This window comes from Coturnix japonica, chromosome W (genome assembly GCF_054131305.1).
Source record: "Coturnix japonica strain WE chromosome W, WE-NBRP24, whole genome shotgun sequence".
Lineage (NCBI taxonomy): Eukaryota > Metazoa > Chordata > Aves > Galliformes > Phasianidae > Coturnix > Coturnix japonica.
Window position 1 is genome coordinate 11,629,645 of NC_140701.1, and position 26,245 is coordinate 11,655,889.

General features: G+C 47.6%; 1 long non-coding RNA gene across 1 annotated transcript in view; it reads left to right on the plus strand.

Annotated features, from left to right (window-relative positions):
• The first annotated feature begins 442 nt into the window (after positions 1–442).
• The window catches only part of LOC146754516 (uncharacterized), a 375,770-nt gene continuing 349,967 nt past the window's right edge, over positions 443–26,245 (plus strand). Inside the window, exon 1 of the long non-coding RNA XR_014939032.1 lies at positions 443–1,885. This is a non-coding gene — a long non-coding RNA (uncharacterized LOC146754516). The remainder of the gene's footprint in view (positions 1,886–26,245) is intronic.

Genomic DNA, 26,245 nt, shown 5'->3' on the forward strand with positions numbered 1-26,245 from the left:
GGGTCTTTTTTTGTACTCCAAAATGGGGTTTTTGGGGTCGTCCAATATGGTATTTAATATGAAGGGGGAGGGTGGATTTTGGGCTTAAAAATTGCATTTTTGGGTCTTTTTTTGTGCTTCAAAAAAGGATATATAATATAGGGGTGGGGGGGCAGTGGATTTTGGGCTTAAAAACGTGGATTTGGGGGCTTATTTTGGGCTCAAATTGGGGTTTTTGGGGTCTTCAAACACCGTATGTAATATGGGGGTGGGTGGTCTTATTTTGGGCTTAAAAACGGCATTTTGGGTCTCTTTTTTGTTGTATTAGGCGAAATCAGACCCTCGGGATGTAACGTGATAGGCCCTCCCCTGCTGGGTCATGCATAAGTATAAAAGATAAGGATGAAACTGGATACCTATATAAGGGACCCTCACATTCCAATAAACGCCATTTTACAGCTCACCATAATGGTGTAACAAACAGCTGTGACTTGGTGGGGCCGTCGATACACATTCACAAAGGGACTTGACTTTCCAGGTTACCAGATCGGAGGTAACAAATGGTGCCCCGTGTGAGGAAAAGTCCTGGAGGTGAGTGTGCGGCCCCGTCCAGCAGCATTCCACACATTCCACATCCTTATCTCTTGACCAGCAGAAGCCTTCCTCGGAGGCCCCATCATGGTATCCAAAGCAACCTGCGTTCCTTCGCCCATCCTTGGGGGTGGGGAAGGGGAGTGAGCAGGGGCGGGAGGATGGGTCCCTTCCTCGAGATGGGATGTGTTGTGGGTGTGGTTCCGCCCCGGGGGGCGGGGTGGATAAGACTAACCAAGATGGAAGCCAATCCGCATCAGCGGGGGCGGAGGCAGAGGCGTTCCTAATCATCATAACCCTTCCCCAAGAGGGTGGGCTACTGGTCCAGCTCTACCTGGGGGGAGGGAGAGGGGAGAACAAGAGCGACCAAGTCTCGGATTGGTCAAAGATAAGGGAGGCATTCCTTTTTATCGTTAATTGGGGGCCCGGTCAGGGGGCCCCGGGCTCGAGTGGAGCCTCTGAAGCAGAAACAAGACCAGCTGACGAGCGAGCCACGGCAGCCCGAGTTGGAGTCGGTTAAACTCCTGCTGACAACTTGGAGGAGAGGAAGAATGCTGAGGATAAACTGTATTGATTATTGTCACTGTCGTTGTGATTGTTAAATGTTTATGGTATATGAAAGTATAAATGCAAATGGTATATGGAACTGTTAATGTTATAGGGATGTGTAAACATGAATGCTATATGGAAGTGGAATTATTAATGTTACATGGAAGTGTAATTGAGGGTTCGAGTAGTGGAATTATGAAAAACAAAAAACAGCAAAAGGTTACAGAAGAACAGTGAGTTAAAATATTGAATGTGATCTGCTCTAGCCAGAGAAGTTTAAGTGCCAGCAAGAGAACGCAAACCCCCGCGCTGCCCTTCCCTCACTGCTTAGCCCGCCCCCCCCCCCCCCCCCCCCCCGCCCCTCGGCTCCGCCGCTTGTGAAAGTAAACAAATCGTTACTTCCGAATGGGACAAAAGCAAATCTCTTGCTAGTCGGAGCAAGAATGTCTTCATTTTCTCCCAATAATATACACATTTAGGGAACTAGGGTAGGGTACTTGGACAAATTTGTTGATTGAGCTTGGAAATTGTGGGGAATTTCCAAGGGGGAATTCTGGTGGTGGAGTTGGATGGAACGGTGGCAGCTGTACTAGAGCAGGTCCTGAAGATCCCAGGATGAGTTTTGCCCGTAGTGGGCTGAATGCAATGTGCTCACAGCAGTGCAAAGATATTTGTTTTCTGACAGTTTCAGGTGCATCTCACTCTGTACTGCATCAAGAATTACTATACTACCCATAGATGATTTTTGTAACTATAGTAGGAGTAGGTCAACAAGAAAAAGCTTACCAATTAAAAGAAAAAAGAAGAAAGCTAAGGGTGAAGCAAGTAACAATAGAAATAAGTGACTATACCTGTTAATAACTTTTCTGAGTAGTTTGTATTGTAGAGAGATCTAATATAGTGGTTTGTTATCTTTTAAGAGCAGGTGTTCCACCTGGGCTCTGTATCATGCACTGGCCATGCATATATGGAGTACATGTGAAAAAAGCCCTGCACAGGAGAGAATCTGTGATGGGTGAGAAAGGCAAGTGCACTTTGAAGCAGGGGACGCCCTGCAGGCACTGCCTATCGCATCCACCACTACTGTGTTCCTTCTCTCTCCTTTTGGTGGTTTGCCACCTCATAGTTGTCGATAAGTAATAATACATTAGCTTAGAAATTTTCATTTATAGAATTGTCTAAAATGAATGCTGGAATGAGTGTGTATATGTCAACTCAAAAAATTATGACGTTACATGTAATCTTCTGTTTAGTGTATTACCAGTGAAGGTTTTGATTGAGTGATGGTTATGTTAACATTTAAGTCCCCTGCAACTCAGCGACACTGGGCCACTGCCATCATGGTCCTTGGTGTGCTGCGACACATCAAGACAGACAATGGCTCGTGCTTCATCTCAAGATCTACTCAAGGAGCATTGGGGAATATCTCACTCGACGGGCATCGCTGGGAATTCCCAGGGACAAGCATTGTGGAAAGGGCCAACCGTCTCCTGAAGGACAAGATACGTGTCCTTGGGGAGGGAAAGGTAACAGTGGTAGGATCCCAATAGCCCAGCAGGCTGAAGTATTGGCACAGCACATTATGCAATCAATCATTTTGAACGAAGAGGTTATGCCGCAGTAAAGGACAGAGAATCAGGAAAAATTTTATGGGTCCCATCGAGAAAAGTAAAACCTGATGCAGTGATCACCCAAAAGGGCGGTCTGGGAGAAACAGAAAACTAATCGAAAGCTGAGTACTTTTCTTTCAGGCATGCTGTTTTACAGAAAAGAGCTGCAATAGATTTCCTGCTGCTGGCTCAAGAGGCACAGGTGCAAGGACTTTGAATGAGAAAATGGAGTTCCAGCAGATATATGAGAAGCTTTGAGCAGAAGGATGAACTGTATAATATAGCCCAAGATGCCTTGAAAATACTAACTAAAGAAACACTAACATTATTACACACTGCACCACATACCTCTGCATGTTTACGTCACTTTTTAAATAACTCACCACAAAAATTTATATAAGTACTAACACTTTTATATACTAGGATTAGGATTGGCGCTTGCGTTGTAACGGGGCATGGTTTTGTTAAGCATGGGGAGAGGGAGATGTTGTATTAGGCGAAATCGGACCCTCGGGATGTAACGTGATAGGCCCTCCCCTGCTGGGTCATGCATATGTATAAAAGATAAGGATGAAACTGGATACCTATATAAGGGACCCTCACATTCCAATAAACGCCATTTTACAGCTCACCATAATGGTGTAACAAACAGCTGTGACTTGGTCGGGGCCGTCGATACACATTCACAAAGGGACTTGACTTTCCAGGTTACCAGATCGGAGGTAACACTTTTTGTGCTTCAAAAGGGGGTATATAACATAGCAGCGGGAGTGGGAGGATTTTGCGCTGAAAAACGCGGATTTTGGGTCTTCTTTTGGGCTCCAAAATTAGTTTTGACAGTCTTCAAATATGGAATTTAATATGGGGGTGTCATGGTTTTGTAATTTTGTAATTTTGCTATCAGTATTCCACATCATAACATCATGTCAAGTATGGATACTTCTGTTGAATGTGCAGTCCACAGAAGAAGACTACATATCCCAGAGAACAACAGGAGTAACAATAATTCACGGGACCAGGACTCTATATAATCTCGTTCCCAGGCTGGAGTGCCCTCCTTCTTCTCTCGAACTTCTCGGAGAGTGGGAAGCGTTCCAGCCGTGTCGCCTAGAGTTCACAGTAGGCCTCTCGGTTTTCGGAGACTCTCTCTCTCTCTGTTTCGTTCGATTTGTTAGCCTTAATTATATTATATTGTGTTATCTTGTATTTCGATATCATATTTAGTAAAATAAGTTTTTCCTCCTTAGATTGTCGCTGTTTTATCCCACTCCCCTTTTCCCCCTCCTTTCCGGGCCCCGGGGGGGGGGGCGTGGGGTGGCTTCCCCTGTCACGGGCATAGGTAAATCTAAGTAACTCGTGACAGATTTTTTGGTGGAGAATGCGGGCATAGAGCTTTTTAGCTTTTAGAACAACTCTCTCTTTGCTCTTAAAGAGCTTCGTTACGGGAGAGTTGGGAGTGTTATCTTTCCGTAGCTGCTCACGGAGAACGTGACCTTGAAATACCAGACAAATTGTCAACATTAAGGGCTGCTGCACATTCTCAGCACTGCTATCTAACTTTTGTGTAGAAAACAAAGGGATTTCTTTCTCCCTTAGAGCAAAGCTAGCTAGCTCTGACTTTTACAGAGCCTGCCAGCTATGAATCCACTCTTCATCCCAGTTGCTCTGTTTAAGGGATTGAAAGCAATTATGATCTTCTTAGGCCAGCTGGACAGCCTTTACCTCTGCAAACTGACTTGATTCTCCCTTACCTTCAGTGGCCTCTGCAACCTGTCGTGTGGGGCTCCACACAGCAGCTTTCCATTTGCGATGCTTCCCTACAATGCGACATGATCCGTCAGTGAATAGGGCATATTTCTTTTCATTTTCTGGTAATTCGTTGTATGGTGGGGCCTCTTTAGCACGTGATACCTCTTCTGCTGGTGATGTTCCAAACTTTTTATCTTCAGGCCAGTCCATGATTACCTCTAGGATTCCTGGACGATTGAGGTTTCCCATTCGCGCTCGCTGTGTAATCAGCGTAATCCACTTGCTCCAGGTGACATCGGTAGCATGATGGGTGGAGGGAACCTGTCCTTTGAACATCCAGTTCAGCACTGGCAGTCGAGGTGCCAAAAGGAGCTGTGTTTCAGTCCCGACTACTTCGGAAGCAGCCCGAACCCCCTCATACGCGGCTAAGATCTCCTTCTCAGTTGGAGTGTAGCACTCTTCAGACCCCTTATATGATCGACTCCAGAATCCCAGGGGTCGGCCTCGGGTCTCTCCTGAGGCTCTTTGCCACAAACTCCAAGTGGGGCCTTTCTCTCCAGCAGCAGTATAGAGGATGTTCTTTACATCCTGTCCAGTCCGTACTGGCCCCAGGGCCACGGCACGGGCTATTTCTTGTTTAATCTGTTAAAAAGCCTGCTGCTGCTGAGGGCCCCATGCAAAATAATTCTTCTTCCGCGTTACCTGATAAAGGGGGCTTACAATGAGGCTGTAGTTTGGAATGTGCATCCTCCAAAAGCCCACTGCACCCAGGAAAGATTGTGTCTCTTGGTGGAGACATGGCAGTGATTTTGTCGATCACATCTGCTGGGATGTGACGACGTCCATCCTGCCACTTTATACCTAAGAACTGAATTTCCTGGGCAGGTCCTTTTACTTTGCTTCGCTTAATAGCAAAGCCAGCTTGTAGAAGAATCCGGATTATCTGCTCTCCTTTTGTGAAAACTTCTTCTGCTGTATCGCCCCACACAACAATGTCATCAATGTACTGCAGGTGTTCAGGAGCACCACCCTGTTCCAGTACAGTTTGGACCAACCCATGGCAAATGGTTGGGCTGTGTTTCCACCCCTGGGGCAAACGGTTCCAAGTATACTGAATGCCCCTCCAGGTGAAGGCAAACTGTGGCTTGCATTCTGCGGCCAAAGGAATAGAAAAGAAGGCATTGGCAATGTCAATGGTGGTATACCATTTGGCTGCTTTTGACTCCAGCTCGTACTGGAGTTCCAACATGTCCGGCACAGCAGCGCTCAATGGGGGTGTGACCTCATTCAGGCCACGGTAGTCTACTGTCAGCCTCCATTCTCCACTGGCTTTACGCACTGGCCATATGGGGCTGTTAAAAGGTGAGTGAGTTTTACTGATCACTCCCTGATTCTCCAACTGGCGAATCAAATCATGAATGGGAAGCAAGGAATCCCTGTTGGTGCGATACTGTCGTCTGTGCTCTGTCTTTGTAGCAATCGGTACCTGCTGCTCTTTTACTCGTAACAGCCCCACAACAGACGGGTCCTCTGACAGGCCGGGCAAAACAGACAGCTGCTTAATGTTGTCCATGTCTACAGCAGCTATCCCAAAGGCCCATCGATACCCCTTAGGATCCTTGAAATGCCCCCTTCTGAGGTAATCAATACCCAGTATACATGGAGCCCCTGGGCCAGTCACAATAGGATGTTTTTGCTAGTCTTTGCCAGTGAGGCTTATTTCAGCCTCCAGCACAGTCAATTCTTGAGAGCCCCCAGTCACTCCAGAAATATGGATTGATTCTGTCCATTCATGACTGGAGGGCATTAGGGTGCACTGTGCACCGGTATCCACCAGCGCCTTATATTCCTGTGGTTCTGATGTGCCAGGCCATCGAATCCACACAGTCCAATAAACTCTATTATCCCTTTCCCTCCCCTGACTGAGGGCAGGGCCCCTCTATTGGTTACCTGTGATGACTGGAGCAACTCCACTGGTGGTTGGTATGTCTAGTAGTTCTTTCACCCGTGCTCGTAGTGCAGACGTGGGCTGATCATGCCACTTCCTCATGTCTTCTCCACGGTCACGTAGGTAGCGCCACATGGAAACACGCGGTGCAATCGTACTGTTGTTCTTTGCTCGAGCTGGGAAGCGTGTGCGTTTAACAGCTGAGACTTTTGATGATGCAGGTGGGGAGTAGGACTGGAATACTTTGATCAGATCCTTCATTAGACCTGGTGGCACGTACGAGGATTGACCTTCATCAGTTGTTTCTGATACTATTACGGGATCATTACAATTAGTTGATGGAAACAATTTCTTGCACATTTCATCTACTCGGTTTTCTAGCCGTGAGATGGCAGAAACAGCGGCATGCAGTTGGGGGAGCTGCTGATCGGTGGTTTGAAGCATTATAATCAGCTCAACAACTCGGGGCCATCTGTCCACGAATCCTTTAGATCCTGATACCAATGACTGTGCAATTCTCTCTGGTGCTGTACTTGTGATTTTCTGCCACATGTCAGGATCGGCCCTCACTCAGGGTCAACTTCGCTTGGATCAGGGCTGTACAACATTTTCGCCATGGCCAATTCCCTCAGGCGCTGAATACCTTTTTGGACGGTATTCCAACTATCAAATTTAGGCTTCAAAGCATCCTTATAGGGGTACCTTTCTCTCACGGCTTCTAACAGCCGCAACCAGAGAGTGGCAGCTCCATCCGAACATCTGCTAATCCCTCTGTCGATACCTGCATCTTGGGCAATGCTTCCTAGTTGGCGAGCTTCATTACCATCTAGAGACAAGCTGTTGGCCCCGTTGTCCCAGCAGCGAAGCAACCAAGCAAGGATACCTTCATCTTGACGCCGTGTGAACTCCTTTCTTGAGCCTTGGATTTCAGTCAGCTTCAGAGGTCGACAATAGGTGATTTCCTCCTCATCATCAGTCTCTTCTTCATGCCTCTTGGTTTTTGCCTTTGCTTTTTTCGGTACTGCTCCATGCCCGGCACCTGGGTCTTCTGCTGCCCCCCCCTGTGCTTCTCCTTCTTTTCGTTCTAGACGCATGGACACCCGTTTCCATTTCTTGCCTTCCACAGGGGCAACTGATATTGCTACTGATGCCTCCTGTGACTGATCAGAATTAACTTGGGCTTGAATCTCAGATCGGAAACTCTCTCTCTCCAGAATAGTATGATACAAAGCACGGTATGCATAAGCCAAACCCCACATAAGGTTTACCTCCTTAGATCTCTGACCCAAATATTCACATAATTTCTTAGGGTCCCTTAGGTGTTCAAGAGTGAAATCCCATGACACTGCGGGTCCCCATGCTTCTAAGACTTTTCCTAAACCTTTCCATATTCCCTGCCAGTCATCATTCTCTGGTTCTGGAGGAGACTTCCGCATAGAACGAATGCATAGGAACATATATGCATGCATTGATAGTGATAACATGAATGCAAGTATGAACCCTATCTCAGTTATTGAAAAGCGTGTGGAAATCTGAGAGTACAACCTAAATAAAAAGGGTTTTTTTAGCCTGTACAATGAATTAAACATGGTGGTGTTTGTAAAATTGCCTGTTCCATCTGGGATGCAAGTATTTGTAAAATTGCCTGTTCCATCTGGGATGCAAGTGTTTGTAAGATTCACAATTCCATCTGGGGTGTAGATGCCAAAATTCTGACCATACCACATCTCGTAAAAGTACCAGGCAGGTGTCTCCATCAGTATCCACCTTATTAGGCTATATATCTGCACAATTCCACAACACCAAATTATGGTGTTAATAGTTGACCAATACTTTAAGAAGATCATAATTGCTTTCAATCCCTTAAACAGAGCAACTGGGATGAAGAGTGGATTCATAGCTGGCAGGCTCTGTAAAAGTCAGAGCTAGCTAGCTTTGCTCTAAGGGAGAAAGAAATCCCTTTGTTTTCTACACAAAAGTTAGATAGCAGTGCTGAGAATGTGCAGCAGCCCTTAATGTTGACAATTTGTCTGGTATTTCAAGGTCACGTTCTCCGTGAGCAGCTACGGAAAGATAACACTCCCAACACTCCCGTAACGAAGCTCTTTAAGAGCAAAGAGAGAGTTGTTCTAAAAGCTAAAAAGCTCTATGCCCGCATTCTCCACCAAAAAATCTGTCACGGGTTACTTAGATTTACCTATGCCCGTGACAGGGGAAGCCACCCCACGCCCCCCCCCCCGGGGCCCGGAAAGGAGGGGGAAAAGGGGAGTGGGATAAAACAGCGACAATCTAAGGAGGAAAAACTTATTTTACTAAATATGATATCGAAATACAAGATAACACAATATAATATAATTAAGGCTAACAAAATCGAACGAAACAGAGAGAGAGAGAGTCTCCGAAAACCGAGAGGCCTACTGTGAACTCTAGGCGACACGGCTGGAACGCTTCCCACTCTCCGAGAAGGTCGAGAGAAGAAGGAGGGCACTCCAGCCTGGGAACGAGATTATATAGAGTCCTGGTCCCGTGACTTATTGTTACTCCTGTTGTTCTCTGGGATATGTAGTCTTCTTCTGTGGACTGCACATTCAACAGAAGTATCCATACTTGACATGATGTTATGATGTGGAATACTGATAGCAAAATTACAAAATTACAAAACCATGACACTTGTATTTCGATATCATATTTAGTAAAATAAGCTTTTCCTCCTTAGATTGTCGCTGTTTTATCCCACTCCCCTTTTCCCCCTCCTTTCCAGGCCCCGGGGGGGGGGCCGTGGGGTGGCTTCCCCTGTCACGGGCATAGGTAAATCTAAGTAACCCGTGACAGTTGGCGGGGGGGGGGGGGGGTGTATTTTGGGCTTAAAAACAAGGTTTGGGGGGCTTTTGGGGGGCTTCAATTCTGGTTTTTAATATGGGGGTGGAGGGTGGATTTTGGGCTTAAAAATGGCATTTTTGGGTCTTTTTTTGTGCTTCAAAAGGGATTATATAATAAATGGGTGGGGGGGCAGTGGATTTTGGGCTTAAAAACGTGGATTTGGGGGCTTTTTTGTGCTTAAAAACGGGGTTTTTTGGTCTTCAAACACCTTATGTAATACGGGGGGGGGGTCTTATTTTGGGCTTAAAAACAGCATTTTTGGGTCTTTTTTTGTGCTTCAAAAGGGGGTATATAATATAGCGGCGGGGGAGGGTGGGTTTTGGGCTTAAAAACGGGGATTTTAGGTCATTTTGGGCTAAAAAATGGGGTTTTTTGGTCTTCAAACACCCTATGTAATATGGGGGGGGGGGGGGGGGGATGGATTTTGGGCTTAAAAACAGCATTTTTGGGTCTTCTTTCGTGCTTCAAAAGGGGGTATATAATATAGAGGGTAGTGGATTTGGGGCTTAAAATGGGGGATTTTGGGTCATTTGGGGAGTGCTTTTGGGTTTTTTTTTTTGTAGGGTATTAGAGGTACAACACGATGAGGGCTGAGGGTGGATTTTGGGCTTAAAAACGGGAAAACGGGGCTTTGGGGTCTTTTTTGTGCTTCAAAATGGGTCATTTAATATGGGGAGGGAAGGTGGATTTTGGGCTTAAAAACAAGGATTTGGGGGCTTATTTTGAGCTAAATATGAGGTTTTTGGGGTCTTCAGACACCATATGTAATATGGGGGGGGGGGGTCTTATTTTGGGCTTAAAAATGGCATTTTTTGGTCTTTTTTTGTGCTTCAAAAGGGAAATAATATGGGGCGGGGGGGGGGGGAGGGTGGATTTTGGGCTTAAAAACGTGGATTTTGGAGCAGGAGAGCAACGTGAAGGGCAATGACGGGTATGTGGGGCCAGACGCATAAGTGGGACCCATAAGTGGGGGGCTGGACCCGTAAGTGGGACCCATAAGTGGGGGGTTGGACCCATATGTGGGGACCCCATAAGTGTGACCCCATAGGGGCCAATGGGGACCCCAGCCCCATAAGTGGGAACACAGCCCAATAAGTGTGACCCGTAAGTGGGGGTCCAGACCCAAAGGAGCTGGAGCAAGAGAGCAACATGGAGGGCAACAATGGGTATGTGGGGCAAGACCCATAAGTGGTGCCCATAAGTTGGGGGGCTGGACCCATAAGAGGGACCCATAAGTGGGGGGCCAGACCCCATAAGTGAGACCACGGAGCCATAACTGCATCCCCAGCCCCATAAGTGGGGGTCCAGCCCCATAAGTGGGACCCATAAGTGGGGGGCTGGACCCATAAGTGGGGGGGGGGACCGAACCCATAAGTGGGGCCAGAGACCCATAAGTGGGATGGGACAGTGGGAGGGGGGGAGCTTGGACCCATAAGTATGATCCATAAGTGGGGGGCTGGACCCATAAGTGGGGCCCATAAGTGGTGGCAGTTCGAACCCATAAGCGGGACCCATAAGTTGGGGGGGAATCAAACCCATAAGTGGGGGGCTGGACCCATAAGTGGGGCCACAGACCCATAAGTGGGGGGCTGGACCCATAAGTGAGACCTGAGACACATAAGTGGGACCCGTAAGTGGGAGGACAGACCCATAAGTGGGCCCACAGACCCATAAGTGGGGACCCAGACCCATAAGTGGGGACTCAGACCCATAAGTGGGGGGCTGGACCAATAAGTGGGACCCATTAGTGGTGGGAGATTGAACCCATAAGTGGGACCCATAAGTTGGGGGGGAATCAAACCCATAAGTGGGGGGCTGGACCCATAAGTGAGACCTGAGACACATAAGTGGGACCTGTAAGTGGGGGGACAGACCCATAAGTGGGACCACAGACCCATAAGTGGGGGCCCAGACCCATAAGTGGGGACTCAGACCCATAAGTGGGGGGCTGGGCCCATAAGTTGGGGAGCTGGACCCATAAGTGGGACCTAAAACCCCATAACTGTGTTCCTTAGTGTGACCCCAGCCCCATCAGTGGGGCTTCAGATCCATAACTGCATCTCCAGCCCCATAAGTGTGACCCCAATCCCATAGCTGTGAACACAGACCCATATGTGTGACCCATAAGTGGGACCCCAGCTGCGCTCGTGCATCCGGTGCCGTCCTGCGGCACCCAGTCTTTGTTACAAGCATTGGAACGAGGCACAGGCTCTGTCAGTCTCGTATCCGTGTTGTTGTACCTCAGCGGTGTCTCCCGGTAATAGGAGATGAGGTCGTAAAGGCTGTCAAATATTCGGTTATTAATGAGAAAGTACTTATGTGGCTGCTGGCATCCTGCCACCATTGGATGCGTCAGTGCTGCACCTCTCCATTGCTCCAGATGGACAGGACATAGTCCCCAATGAATGTCCCGCTCTCCCTAACAAGGAAGGAGCCATCGGGAGCCCTCATCACAGTGCAGTACGGCGTCATCAGCTGCTCAGCAATGTGCCGCCCACTGCGCCCTGCTCCCATCCTGCCATGGAACCATTCCTCCGTGAGATTCCAATTGATGTTGGGGTTCACCTCCCTCTGCACAGGTCGTCTTCCTTGTCTGCTCCAGGCTGGGATGTCATAGAGCGGGTTCCACGCGTAGGTTATGGGGGTGTCCGTGATTTGAAAATCTGCGGTCTGCTCCCTCTGCTCCTCTTCCACGATTTGGCTATCCGCTGTATGCTCTTCTGTATTCGTCATTTGCTCCTTGCTCATACATGAACCCATGGTTTCTTGCCACTCACTCCAAGCCGCCTCAGTTTTGGCGGGTCTTGCCAATGGTCTTTATAGTATCTGCTCACACCTATGCCAGGCGCACAAGCTAGACGTCCCGTGATCATGCCAAGAAGGTCTGTCTGGCAGGAATTGATACAGTCTTTTGGTTTTTCTCCCTCCTTGTCTGCTGAACTGTTTGCACCTCTGAAGGTCTCCTGCTAGTTCGGGCAGGAATGTCTTCATTTTCTCTCAATAATATACACATTTAGGGAACTAGGGTGGGGGACTTGGACGGACTTGTTGATGGAGCTTGGAAATTGTATGGAGGGGGAATTGTAGTGGGGGAGTTAGGAACGGTGGCAGCTGTACTGGAGCGGAACCTGAAGATCCCAAGATGAGTTTTACCTTCAGTGGTCTGAATGCAACGTGCACACAGCAGTGCAAAGGTATTTGTTTTCTGGCAGATATGGGTGCAACTCTGTCACGGGGTTCTCTCTAGAGCTCACTCCAGGACAGTGTGCACAAACCCAGGGCAGCAGGAACAAAAGCCCCCCCCCCTTTTCTCTCACGGCACGGTACGGTACGGCAAAGTGCGGCGTGGCCCGGCCCGGCCACGTGCGTTTCGGGAGAGGGGAAGGGAAGGGAGATTGCGATTAGGTCTAACAAAAAAAATGAGGGAGGAAAAAGGTGATCTGAGAACGAATGGCAGTTTAATAACCTAATAACACTAAACAACAACAAGAGAGTTTCAACAAAGAGAATACCAAGTCCCAAATCTCACCGATGGAGCTGTGGAAGGCAGGAAGCTCTGACCACGTTGTCTCCTCGCAGGGAGCCGGTCCAGCAACGCCGTCCCCTTCCTCACTTCCCTTCCGGTGCCCCACCCCACATGCCCATCAAGGCAGCCCACAGAAAAAAAAACTTGTCCCCTTTACTCCCATTATTAGCATGGTGTTCTGATGTGGAATACCAACACCAACCAAATTGCAAAACCATAACATTCCACCCCTTATTACACATCATCACATCATGCCTAACTTTTATCAACATATAAACAGAACAGTAGTTAACATGAATTACATATGTACATACAGATATATATATATATATATATATATATATATATATATATATATATATACACACACATGGAATCACAGGCTGCACTCCCCCAGCATCAAATTTCCCTGTGGCACACACTGAACATCCCCATCCTTCTGCATCACCCACCAGGTGCACCCAGGTCCCTGTGCAAAGACAGTTCCACGGAGGGGCCTCCCCTTTCCAGAGGCTGGAAGGACCCAAACCGCTTTTCCCAACATATTCTTTACATGCACCACAGGAACCTTGTCTCCCTCCACGGTACGCAGGGAGTTGGACTGTGTAGGGCCGTCTCGGTTGGCTGATCCTCGGGTGTTTACCAGCCAGGTGGCTTCTGCTAGATGTTTCTCCCAGTTCTTAAATGTTCCACCACCCATCGCTTTCAGCGTGGTTTTCAGCAAACTGTTGTGGCGCTCGATCTTACCAGCAGCTGGTGCGTGATAGGGGATGTGATAGATCCATTCAATGCCATGTTCTTTGGCCCAAGTGCTCACCAGTGAATTTTTGAAATGAGTCCCATTGTCTGATTCGATCCTCTCTGGGGTGCCATGTCGCCACAGGATTTGTGTCTCTAGGCCTAATATGGTGTTTCTGGCAGTGGCATGGGGTACTGCATATGTCTCAAGCCACCCGGTGGTTACCTCCACCATGGTGAGTACATAATGCTTACCATTACGAGTCTTTGGCAAGGTGATATAATCAATCTGCCATGCCTCCCCATATTTATACTTTTCCCATCGCCCTTCCCCCCAGAGAGGTCTCATCCTCTTGGCCTGTTTGATCATGGCACAGGTGTCACAATCATGGATGATCTGCGCAATAGCATCCATAGTTATGTCCACCCCTCGGTCTCTAGCCCACTTATGTGTTCCATCTCTGCCTTGATGGCCTGAGGTCTCATGGGCCCACCGAGCTAGGAATAACTCTCCCTTATTCTGCCAATCCAGGTCTATCTCAGCCACCTCAATTCTGGCAGCTCGATCTACCTGGTGGTTATTTTGTTGCTCCTCTGTTGCTCGACTCTTGGGCACGTGGGCATCTACGTGACGCACCTTTAGGACCATGTTCTTTATTCTGGCAGCAATGTTCTTCCATAGTTCAGCGGCCCAAATAGGTTTACCTTTCCGCTGCCAGTTGTTTTGCTCCCATTGCTGCAACCACCCCCATAAGGCATTGGCCACCATCCATGAGTCAGTATAGAGGTAAAGCACTGGCCATTTCTCCCGCTCAGCAATGTCTAGGGCCAGCTGGACAGCCTTTACCTCTGCAAATTGGCTCGATTCTCCTCTTCCTTCCGTGGCCTCTGCAACTTGTCGTGTGGGGCTCCACACTGCAGCCTTCCATCTGCGATGTTTCCCAACAATGCGGCACGATCCATCAGTGAACAGGGCGAACTTCTTTTCGTTTTCCGGAAGTTCATTGTACGGGGGAGCCTCTTTGGCACGTGACACCTCTTCTGCTGGTGGTGCTTCAAACTTTTTACCTTCGGGCCAGTCCATGATCACTTCTAGGATCCCTGGATGGTTGAGGTTCCCCATCCGGGCCCGCTGTGTGATTAGTGCAACCCACTTACTCCATGTGGCATCTGTGGCATGGTGAGTGGAGGGAACCTGCCCTTTAAACATCCAATTCAGCACTGGAAGTCGAGGTGCCAAGAGAAGCTGTGTTTCGGTGCCAATTACCTCAGAGGCAGCCCGGACCCCTTCATATGCGGCTAGGATCTCCTTCTCAGTTGGAGTGTAGCCCTCTTCCGACCCCCTGTATGCTCTACTCCAGAATCCTAGGGGTCGGCCTCGGGTCTCATCTGAGGTTCTCTGCCACAAGCTCCAAGTGGGACCTTTCTCCCCAGCAGCCGTGTAAAGGATGTTCTTCACATCCTGTCCCATCCGTACTGGCCCCAGGGCCACAGCACGGGCTATCTCTTGCTTGATTTGCTCAAAGGCCTGCTGCTGTTCAGGGCCCCACGCGAAGCTATTCTTCTTTCGGGTCACCTGATAGAGGGGGCTCACAATGAGGCTATAATTTGGGATATGCATCCTCCAGAAGCCTACCACACCCAGGAAGGACTGTGTCTCTTTTTTGTCAGTGGGCGCAGACATTGCAGTAATTTTGTTGATCACATCAGTTGGGATGTGGCGACGCCCATCTTGCCATTTCACCCCAAGAAACTGGATTTCTTGGGCAGGGCCCTTCACTTTGTCTCGCTTAATAGCGAAACCAGCAGACAGGAGGATCTGGATTATCCGTTCTCCTTTTTTAAAAACCTCCGTCGCTGTATCACCCCACACAACGATATCATCTATATACTGCAGGTGCTCTGGAGCACCGCCCTGTTCCAATGTGGCTTGGATCAGCCCATGGCAGATGGTCGGGCTGTGTTTCCACCCCTGGGGCAAACGATTCCAAGTGTACTGAACACCCCTCCAAGTAAAGGCAAACTGTGGCCTACACTCTGTGGCCAAAGGGACAGAGAAAAATGCATTGGCAATATCAATGGTGGCATACCATTTTGCCTCTTTCGATTCCAGTTCATACTGGAGTTCCAACATGTCTGGCACTGCAGCACTCAATGGGGGTGTGACCTCATTAAGGCCACGATAGTCCACTGTCAGCCTCCATTCTCCACTGGGTTTGCGCACTGGCCATATGGGGCTATTGAAGGGTGAATGGGTCTTACTAATTACTCCCTGACTTTCTAGTTGTTGAATGAGCTTATGGATAGGGAGCAAGGAATCCCTGTTAGTACGGTACTGTCGTCTGTGTACTGTTCTCGTGGCAATTGGTACCCGTTGTTCTTCCACCCGTAGTAACCCCACAGCAGACGGGTCCTCTGATAGGCCAGGCAAATCAGACAGCTGCTTAATATTGTCTGTTTCTATAGCAGCTATTCCAAAAGCCCATCTGTATCCTTTGGGGTCCTTGAAATGTCCCCTTCTTAGGTAATCTATTCCAAGTATGCAAGGAGCCCCCTGGCCAGTCACTATACGATGTTTCTGCCAGTCTCTACCAGTGAGGCTTATCTCGGCCTCCAACACAGATAGTTCCTGCGAACCCCCAGTCACCCCATGTATATGTATCCGTTCTGTCCCTTCGAAACCTGAGGGTATCAGAGTGCACTGTGCACCAGTATCCACCAGTGCTTTATATTTTTGTGGTTCGGATGTGCCAGGCCACCGAATCCACACAGTCCAATACACTCTATTATCCCTCTTCCCCCCCTGGCTGAGGGCAGGGCCCCTCTATTGGTTGTCTGAGGCGGTAGAGGCAACCTCAGTAGTGGCTGACCTCTTTTGTAATTTTCTTACCCGTGCTCGCAGTACAAAATTGGGTTCGTCATGCCACTTCTTCATATCCTCTCCATGGTCACGCAGGTAGTTCCACATGGCACCACGTGACATAGGCTCACTGCGGTCCTCGGACAGGTGTGCGTTTGCGTCTGACAGCTGAGACTGCCACAGGTTCACTGTGGTTCCTTGCTGCAGACCAGCTCTTCTGCATGTTGTCCTGTCTTCTCTCCATTTGGTCCATTCTATCCACCATTTTACAGATGGCTGCGATGGTGGTACGGTGTGGCAGTAGTGAGTATTCGATATTTTGCAGTGAAAGGATGAGCTCAAAAATTTCAGGTCTCCTATCCAGCTCATCATACCTGTTAGAGTTCGTTAATAGTACACTGGAATACTTCCCTGGTGCTGACCGTATGAGTTTCTTGCATATTTCCGGAGTACCGCTCACCTTTTCTGGGTCATGGTAATCCTCTGGGTCCCCAGGGACAAACATGGGATCGAACAGCATTTCTGCCACAGCCATTTCTCTCAGGTACTGGATACCTTCCTCAGCTGTACTCCATTTTTCCAGTACAGGCTCCAAATCACTTTTGAGAAGACCGGTTGCCTTTACAGCTGATAGAATCCTCTCCCAGAGATTGGCGACTCCAACGAGACATCTGCTGATCCCTCTGTTACCTCGATCTGGTAACCTGGAAAGTCAAGTCCCTTTGTGAATGTGTATCGACGGCCCCGACCAAGTCACAGCTGCTTGTTACACCAATATGGTCAGCGGTAAAATGGCGTTTATTGGAATGTGAGGGTCCCTTATATAGGTATCCAGTTTCATCCTTATCTTTTTTACATATGCATGACCCAGCAGGGGAGGGCCTATCACGTTACATGCCGAGGGTCCGATTACGCCTAATACAACATCTCCCTCTCCCCATGCTTAACAAAACCATGCCCCGTTACAATGCAAGCGCCGATCCTAATCCTAATATATAAAAGTGTTAGTACTTATATAAATTTTTGTGGTGAGTTATTTAAAAAGTGACGTAAACATGCAGAGGTATGTGGTGCAGCGTGTAATAATGTTAGTGGTTCTGTATTTAGTATTTTCAAGGCATCTTTGGTTATATTATACAGTTCATCCTTCTGCGCAAATCTTCTCATATATCTGCTGGAACTCCATTTTCTCATTCAAAGTCCTTGCACCTGTGCCTCTTGAGCCAGCAGCAGGAAATCCATTGCAGCTCTATTCTGTAAAACAGCATGCCTGAAAGAAAAGTACTCAGCTTTCGATTAGTTTTCTGTTTCTCCCAGACCGCCCTTTTGGGTGATCACTGCATCAGATTTTACTTTTCTCGATGGGATCCATAAAATTTTTCCTGATTCTCTGTCCTTTACTGCGGCATAACCTCTTCGTTCAAAATGATTGATTGCATAATGTGCTGTGCCAATACTTCTGCCTGTTGGGCTACCAGGATCCTACCTCTGTGACCCTCCCCCTCCCCAAGGACACGTATCTTGTCCTTCAGGAGACGGTTGGTCCTTTCCACAATGCTTGTCCCTGGGAATTCCCAGGGATGCCCGTCGAGTGAGATATTCCCCAATGCTCCTTGAGTAGATCTCGAGATGAAGCACGAGCCATTGTCTGTCTTGATGTGTCGCAGCACACCAAGGACCACGATGGCAGTGGCCCAGTGTCGCTGAGCTGCAGGGGACTTAAATGTTAACATAACCATCACTCAATCAAAACCTTCACTGGTAATACACTAAACAGAAGATTACATGTAACGTCATAATTTTTTGAGTTGACATATACACACTCATTCCAGCATTCATTTTAGACAATTCTATAAATGAAAATTTCTAAGCTAATGTATTATTACTAATCGACAACTATGAGGTGGCAAACCACCAAAAGGAGAGAGAAGGAACACAGTAGTGGTGGATGCGATAGGCAGTGCCTGCAGGGCGTCCCCTGCTTCAAAGTGCACTTTGCCTTTCTCACCCATCACAGATTCTCTCCTGTGCAGGTTTTTTTATTTTTTTTTTTTTTCACATGTACTCCATATATGCATGGCCAGTGCATGATACAGAGCCCAGATGAAACACCTGCTCTTAAAAGATAACAAACCACTATATTAGATCTCTCTACAATACAAACTACTCAGAAAAGTTATTAATAGCTATAGTCACTTATTTCTATTGTTACTTGCTTTATCCTTAGCTTTCTTCTTTTTTCTTTTAATTGGTAAGCTTTTTCTTGTTGACCTACTCCTACTATAGTTACAAAAATCATCTATGGGTAGTATAGTAATTCTTGATGCAGTACAGAGTGAGATGCACCTGAAACTGTCAGAAAACAAATACCTTTGCACTGCTGTGTGTACATTGCATTCAGCCCACTACGGGCAAAACTCATCCTGGGATCTTCAGGACCTGCTCTAGTAAAGCTGCCACCGTTCCATCCAACTCCACCACAATTCCCCCTCCATACAATTTCAAGCTCCATCAACAAATTTGTCCAAGTCCCTACCCTAGTCCCCTAAATGTGTATATTATTGGGAGAAAATGAAGACATTCTTGCTCCGACTAGCAAGAGATACTTCTAATGTCTTGCTTTGTCCCCATTCGGAAGTAACGATTTGTTTACTTTCACAAGCGGCGGAGCCGAGGGGCAGGGGGGGAGTAAGCAGTGAGGGGGGGCAGCGCGGGGGTTTGCGTTCTCTTGCTGGCACTTAAACTTCTCTGGCTAGAGCAGATCACATTCAATATTTTAACTCACTGTTCTTCTGTAACCTTTTGCTGTTTTTTGTTTTTCACAATTCCACTACTCGTACCCTCAATTACACTTCCATGTAACATTAATAATTCCACTTCCATATAGCATTCATGTTTACACATCCCTATAACATTAACAGTTCCATATACCATTTGCATTTATACTTTCATATACCATAAACATTTAACAATCACAACGACAGTGACAATATGACAATAATCAATACAGTTTATCCTCAGCATTCTTCCTCTCCTCCAAGTTGTCAGCAGGAGTTTAACCGACTCCAACTCGGGCTGCCGTGGCTCGCTCGTCAGCTGGTCTTGTTTCTGCTTCAGAGGCTCCACTCGAGCCCGGGGCCCCCTGACCGGGCCCCCAATTAACGATAAAAAGGAATGCCTCCCTTATCTTTGACCAATCCGAGACTTGGTCGCTCTTGTTCTCCCCTCTCCCTCCCCCCAGGTAGAGCTGGACCAGTAGCCCACCCTCTTGGGGAAGGGTTATGATGATTAGGAACGCCTCTGCCTCCGCCCCCGCTGATGCGGATTGGCTTCCATCTTGGTTAGTCTTATCCACCCCGCCCCCCGGGGCGGAACCACACCCACAACACATCCCATCTCGAGGAAGGGACCCATCCTCCCGCCCCTGCTCACTCCCCTTCCCCACCCCCAAGGATGGGCGAAGGAACGCAGGTTGCTTTGGATACCGTGATGGGGCCTCCGAGGAAGGCTTCTGCTGGTCAAGAGATAAGGATGTGGAATGTGTGGAATGCTGCTGGACGGGGCCATCTGCTTGTTGTTCAGCCGGAGTGATGGGTGCGGTCGGGATGGCTCGCGCCACCTTGTCTTTGTCTCTCAAATCCTCGGATCTGCAAGAGAAAAAGCCTCCCGACCCACATTCCGCCGTCCCAACCTGAGTTTCAGTCTTCCCCTCTTTCCGAGCCGCTTTCAATTCCCGTGGCACCAATGCCCACGTTTTGAGCTCAGAAGCTTTTTGCTCATTCATTGCGCGCTCAAAGAGCGAAAAAGTTAAAGAGTCCCACTTATTGTGATCCAAAATCACCCGAGGAGAGGAAAGCTCCCTCTCCTTTTCAAGACAACTGATGACGACTGCAATGTCCTTCTTAGAAGGTGTAGCTTTCCTACCATAGTAGGTTTTACAAAGTTGCAATACTACTCTAATGACGGAATACATTTACCCAGAGACCTGAAGTCTTCCTGGTCTTCTACGAACTATCGGCCGTAGGATAGGCGCAGCGCTGCATTCCCCTTTGCACCCCACCGAGAGTGCTTCCACGGGCTCGAACCGTGGATACCGCGTCCGTCAGCGCGGTTTTAGCCGTCGCACACTCACCTCCAGGACTTTGCCTCACACGGGGCACCATTTGTTACCTCGATCTGGTAACCTGGAAAGTCAAGTCCCTTTGTGAATGTGTATCGACGGCCCCGACCAAGTCACAGCTGCTTGTTACACCAATATGGTCAGCGGTAAAATGGCGTTTATTGGAATGTGAGGGTCCCTTATATAGGTATCCAGTTTCATCCTTATCTTTTTTACATATGCATGACCCAGCAGGGGAGGGCCTATCACGTTACATGCCGAGGGTCCGATTACGCCTAATACAACATCCCTCTATCAATAGATGAGTCTCGAGCGATGTTTCCTAATTGACGAGCCTCATCGCAGCTTAGAGACATGCAGGAGGCCCCATTGTCCCAACACCGGAGCAGCCAAGTGACAAGGCGTTCACCTGGGAGTCGGGCAAACTCCTTTCTCGCACTTTGGATTTCAGTAATTTTCAGAGGTTTACGAGTAGAGGAAGCAGTGACTTTTCCCTCATCATCACTATCTTCTCCGCGTCTGTTAGTCTTCTGAGTTGCCTTTCTCGGTGGTTTTGGGGAGGGTCCCTCACCAGGATCTTCCTCTACTTCCTCCATCCGTTCCAGACGTGAGGACGCACGTTCCCATCTCTGGCCTTCCACTGGGGCGACTGACACTGATGCTGGTGCTTCCTGTGGTCGGCTGGGATTAACTTGTTGCCTTCCCCTTAGGGTTTGGATCTCATTCTCGAGACTCTCTATCTTTTTCATAAGCCATTCGATCTGAGATCCCCCTGATCTCCCACACTCACTCAGGGGTTCTATTAATTTCCCAGGGTCCCTCTGGTGTTCAGGGGTGAGATTACCTGATACTGGGGGTCCCGATGCTTCTGGCCCTTTTCCTGAGTCTCTCTGCACTATTCTTTGCAAGTCTCTCTGCAATTTATAGTAAACTATTACAATTAGAGAGACTAACAACACAGTATTCCAATTGACACCCCAGTCATACTTAAGGAATTCAGAGCATTCGTGAGCCAGTTCAAGCACGGTGCCTGTGATGTTCATTAGTCTGGAAAGGAGCCAGGCAGATATCTCTAACCCTGCCAGCCATCGGCTTAATAAATCTACCCCTACCCCCAACATCAGGAAGTCCTTAAGCCAGGACCACAGGAACCTAGGGACTATCAATCCTACATACAGGGCTGCTGAAAAAAACCACCTAATTACTGCCCAAAACATTGCCCTGAGCTCTGCCCGCATCCTCCACCAAAAATGTCACGGGGTTCTCTCTAGAGCTCACTCTGGGACAGTGTGCACAAACCCAGGGCAGCAGGAACAAAAGCCCCCCCCCCTTTTCTCTCACGGCACGGTACGGTACGGCAAAGTGCGGCGTGGCCCGGCCCGGCCACGTGCGTTTCGGGAGAGGGGAAGGGAAGGGAGATTGCGATTAGGTCTAACAAAAAAAATGAGGGAGGAAAAAGGTGATCTGAGAACGAATGGCAGTTTAATAACCTAATAACACTAAACAAGAACAAGAGAGTTTCAACAAAGAGAATACCAAGTCCCAAATCTCACCGATGGAGCTGTGGAAGGCAGGAAGCTCTGACCACATTGTCTCCTCGCAGGGAGCCGGTCCAGCAACGCCGTCCCCTTCCTCACTTCCCTTCCGGTGCCCCACCCCACATGCCCATCAAGGCAGCCCACAGAAAAAAAACTTGTCCCCTTTACTCCCATTATTAGCATGGTGTTCTGATGTGGAATACCAACACCAACCAAATTGCAAAACCATAACAAACTCACTCTGTACTGCATCAAGAATTACTACCTATAGATGATTTTTGTAAATGTAGTAGTAGGTCAACAAGAAAATTCTTACAAATTAAATAAAAAAAGAAGGGAGCTAAGGGTAAAGCAAGTAACAATGAGAATATGTGACTATAGCTGTAAATAACTTTTTCTGAGTAGTTTGTATTGTAGGGAGATCTAATATAGTGTTATGTTCTATTTTAAGAGCAGGTGTTCCACCTGGGTTCTGTATCATGCACTGGCCATGCATATATGGAGCACATGTGAAAAAAACCTTGCAATCTCTAGCAAGAATTAAAACAGGAGAGAATCTGTGATGGGTGAGAAAGGCAAAGTGCACTTTGAAGCAGGGGATGCCCTGCTGGCACTGCCTATCACATCTACCACTATTGTATTCCTTCTCTCTCCTTTTGATGGTTTGTCACCTCATAGTTGTCGATAAGTAATAATACATTAGCGTAGAAATTTCCATTTATAGAATTGTCTAAAATGAATGCTGGAATGAGTGTGTGTATGTCAACTCAAAAAATTATGACCTTACATGTAACCTTATGTTTAGTGCGTTATCAGTCAAGGTTTTGATTGAGTGATGATGATTATGTTAACATTTAACTACCCTGCAGCTCAGCAACACTGGGCCACTGCCATCGCGGTCCTTGGTGTGCCGTGACACATCAAGACAGACAATGGTTCGTGCTTCATCTCGCGATCTACTCAAGAATGGCTCGAGCATTGAGGAATATCTCACTTGATTGGCATCCCTGGGAATTCCCAGGGACAAGCAATTGTGGAGAGGGCCAACTGTCTCCTGAAGGACAACATATGTGTCCTTGGGGAGGGGGAGGGTCACAGAGGTAGGATCCCGGTGGCCCAGCAGGCGGAAGTATTGGCACAGCACATTATGCAATCAATCATTTTGAACGAAGAGGTTATGCCACAGTAAAGGATAGTGAATCAGGAAAAATTTATGGGTCCCTTCGAGAAAAATAAAACCTGATATAGTGATCACCCAAAAGGGCGGTCTGGGAGAAATGGAAAACTAATTGAAAGTTGAGTACTTTTCTTTCAGGCATACTGTTTTACAGAATAGAGCTGCAGTAGATTTCCTGCTGCTGGCTCAAGGGTATGGGTGCAAGGACTTTGAAGGGTTGCTTACAACGTATAATGGAATGAGTGTTTAATGAGAAAAGGGAGTTCCAGCATATATACAAGAAGCTTTGAGCAGAAGGATGAACTGGATAATATGACCAAAGATGCCTTGGACATACTGATTAGAACACCACTAACATTGTTAGACATTGCACCACTTATCTCTGCATGCTTTGCAATCTGTATACCTCACATTATAGATAATCTGTGACAAAGTTTAAATTATATAAGGACTAATACTTCTATATATTAGGATTAGGATCGGCGCTTGCATTGTAATGGGGCATGGTTTTGTTAAGCATGGGGAGGGGGAGATGTTGTATTAGGCGTGCATGAACACTCAGGATGTAACGCGATAGGCCCTCCCCTGCTCGGTTATGCATATGTAGAAGGGGTTATGCATATGTAGAAGGGGTGTAGACGAAGTAGATAGCGGCTTATTTAAACCGCTAACACGCATAATAAAACGCCATTTCGCTATTCACCATGTTGTTGGTGTGAACGTGTAGTTAAATGGGCCCCGGCTGGACCAGGTCGGATTCGCGGAGGCTTAATGCTAGAATCCTGACGTGAAATGAACCACAAGTAACATGTGGGGGACCGCAATGTCATGGGATTTCACTCTTGAACACCTGTGGGATCCCAAAAAACTAAGCCAGTATTTGAGTCAGGGATGGTGCAGCCTAGATAGGTCTAAGGGGGTACTACTTATTTGGAGCTTGGCTTGTGCTTACCATGCTCTATATAACACTATTCTGGAAAGAGAGTTTCCAAGATAAGGTTCAAGCCAAAAAGGGAAATCCCCAAGTCAATTCTGATCAGTCACAGGAGGCACCAGTAACAATATCAGTTGCCCCTGTGGAAGGCAAGAAATGGAAATGGATGTCCTCAAGTTTAGAATGGAAAAAAAGAAGCAAAGGAGGAGGCAGCAGAAGATCCAGGTGATGGGTCTGGATCAGCACCAAGAAAAGCAAAAGGAAAAGTTAAGAGGCATGAAGAAGAGAGTGATGAGGAGGAAATCTCTATTACTATTTGTTGACCCCTGAAGATGACTGAAATCCAAGGCACAAGAAAGAGTTTACACGGCGCCAGAACAAATCTCTTGTTACCTGGTTGCTTCGCTATTGGGACAGCTGGGCTGGTAGCTTGTTTCTAGATGGTAACAAAGCTCGTTAACTTGGAGGCATTTTCAGAGACCAACTATTGACAGAGGGATGAACAGATGTATGGATGGTGCTGCCACCATCTGGGAGCAAATGTCAGTGGCTGTGTGGGCAAAGCTTCCCTTCAAAGACATTCTGAAGCCTCTGATGAAGAAGTGGGATACAATTGAAAAAGGCATCCAGTACTTGAGGGAAATAGCTGTGGTGGAAATGCTGTATAACCTTAATTTTGATCCTAGCAACCTTTGCCAAGAACATGATCCTTAGAGAGTGAGGATGACATATGACAGAAACTCACCAAAACAATACCAGAAAGGTACACCATTACTTGAGCAGCAACGATTCAAAGGTACGAGGAACAAGATGGAAGATCCCTAGTTTTCTAATTGGTTCTTACACTGCAAAACTTTGAACAGCAGTTACCTCCAACCCATGTCTCCATTTCAGCCATCTCAGAAGTAACGAACAGACTGTATGAAGTGGAAGAGCGAGTGTCTCAGTTCATTAATCATGATGATCCCCTATAGTATCAGAAGCAGCTAATGAAGGTCAATCCCCGTATGGGTCACCAGTTCTAATGAAGGAGCTGATCAAACTAGTCCAGTTAATTAAATGTGATGAAACCTCCTCCTCACCTGTACCATCAGAAATCTCAGCTATTAGACCCACATGCTTTCCAGCTCTAGCAAGGAACAACATTAATATTGTACCGCTTGTTTCCTTGTGGTGTTATCTACGTGACCACAGAGAAGACATGAAGAAGTGGCATGAGCAGCCTAATTCTGTACTACGAGCACGGGTGAGGGAACTACAAAACAGACGAACAACCTGTGGAGTTGCTCCAGTCATCGCATGTAATCAATGGAGGGGCCCTGCCCTCGGTCAGGGGAGGGAGAGGGATAATAGAGTTTATTGGATTGTGTGGATTCAATGGCCTGGCACATCAGAACCACAGAAATATAAGGCACTGGTGGATACCGGTGCGCAGTGCACTCTAATGCCCTCCAGTCATAAAGGGACAGAATCATTCCATATTTCTGGAGTGACTGGGGGCTCTCAAGTATTGACTGTGCTGGAGGCTGAAATAAGCCTCACTGGCAAAGACCGGCAAAAACACCCTATTGTGACTGGCCCAGGGGCTCCGTGTATACTGGGTATTGATTTCCTCAGGAGGGGGCATTTCAAGGATCCGAGGGGGTATCAATGGACCTTTGAAATAGCTGCTGTTGATATGGACAACATTAAGCAGCTGTCTGTTTTGCCTGGCCTGTCAGAGGAAAATCTGTTGTGGGGCTGATATGAGTAAAAGTGCAGCAGGTACCGGTTGCTACAAAGACAGTGCACGGATGGCAGTATAACACCAACAAGGATTCCTTGCTCCCCATTCATGATTTGATTCTCCAGTTGGAGAATCAGGGAGTGATCAGCAAAACTCACTCACCTTTTAACAGCCCCATATGGCCAGTGCGTAAAGCCAGTGGAGAATGGAGGCTGACAGTCGACTACTGTGGCCTGAATGAGGTCACACCCCCACTGAGTGCTGCTGTGCTAGACATGTTGGAACTCCAGTACGAGCTGAAGTCAAAAGCAGACAAATGG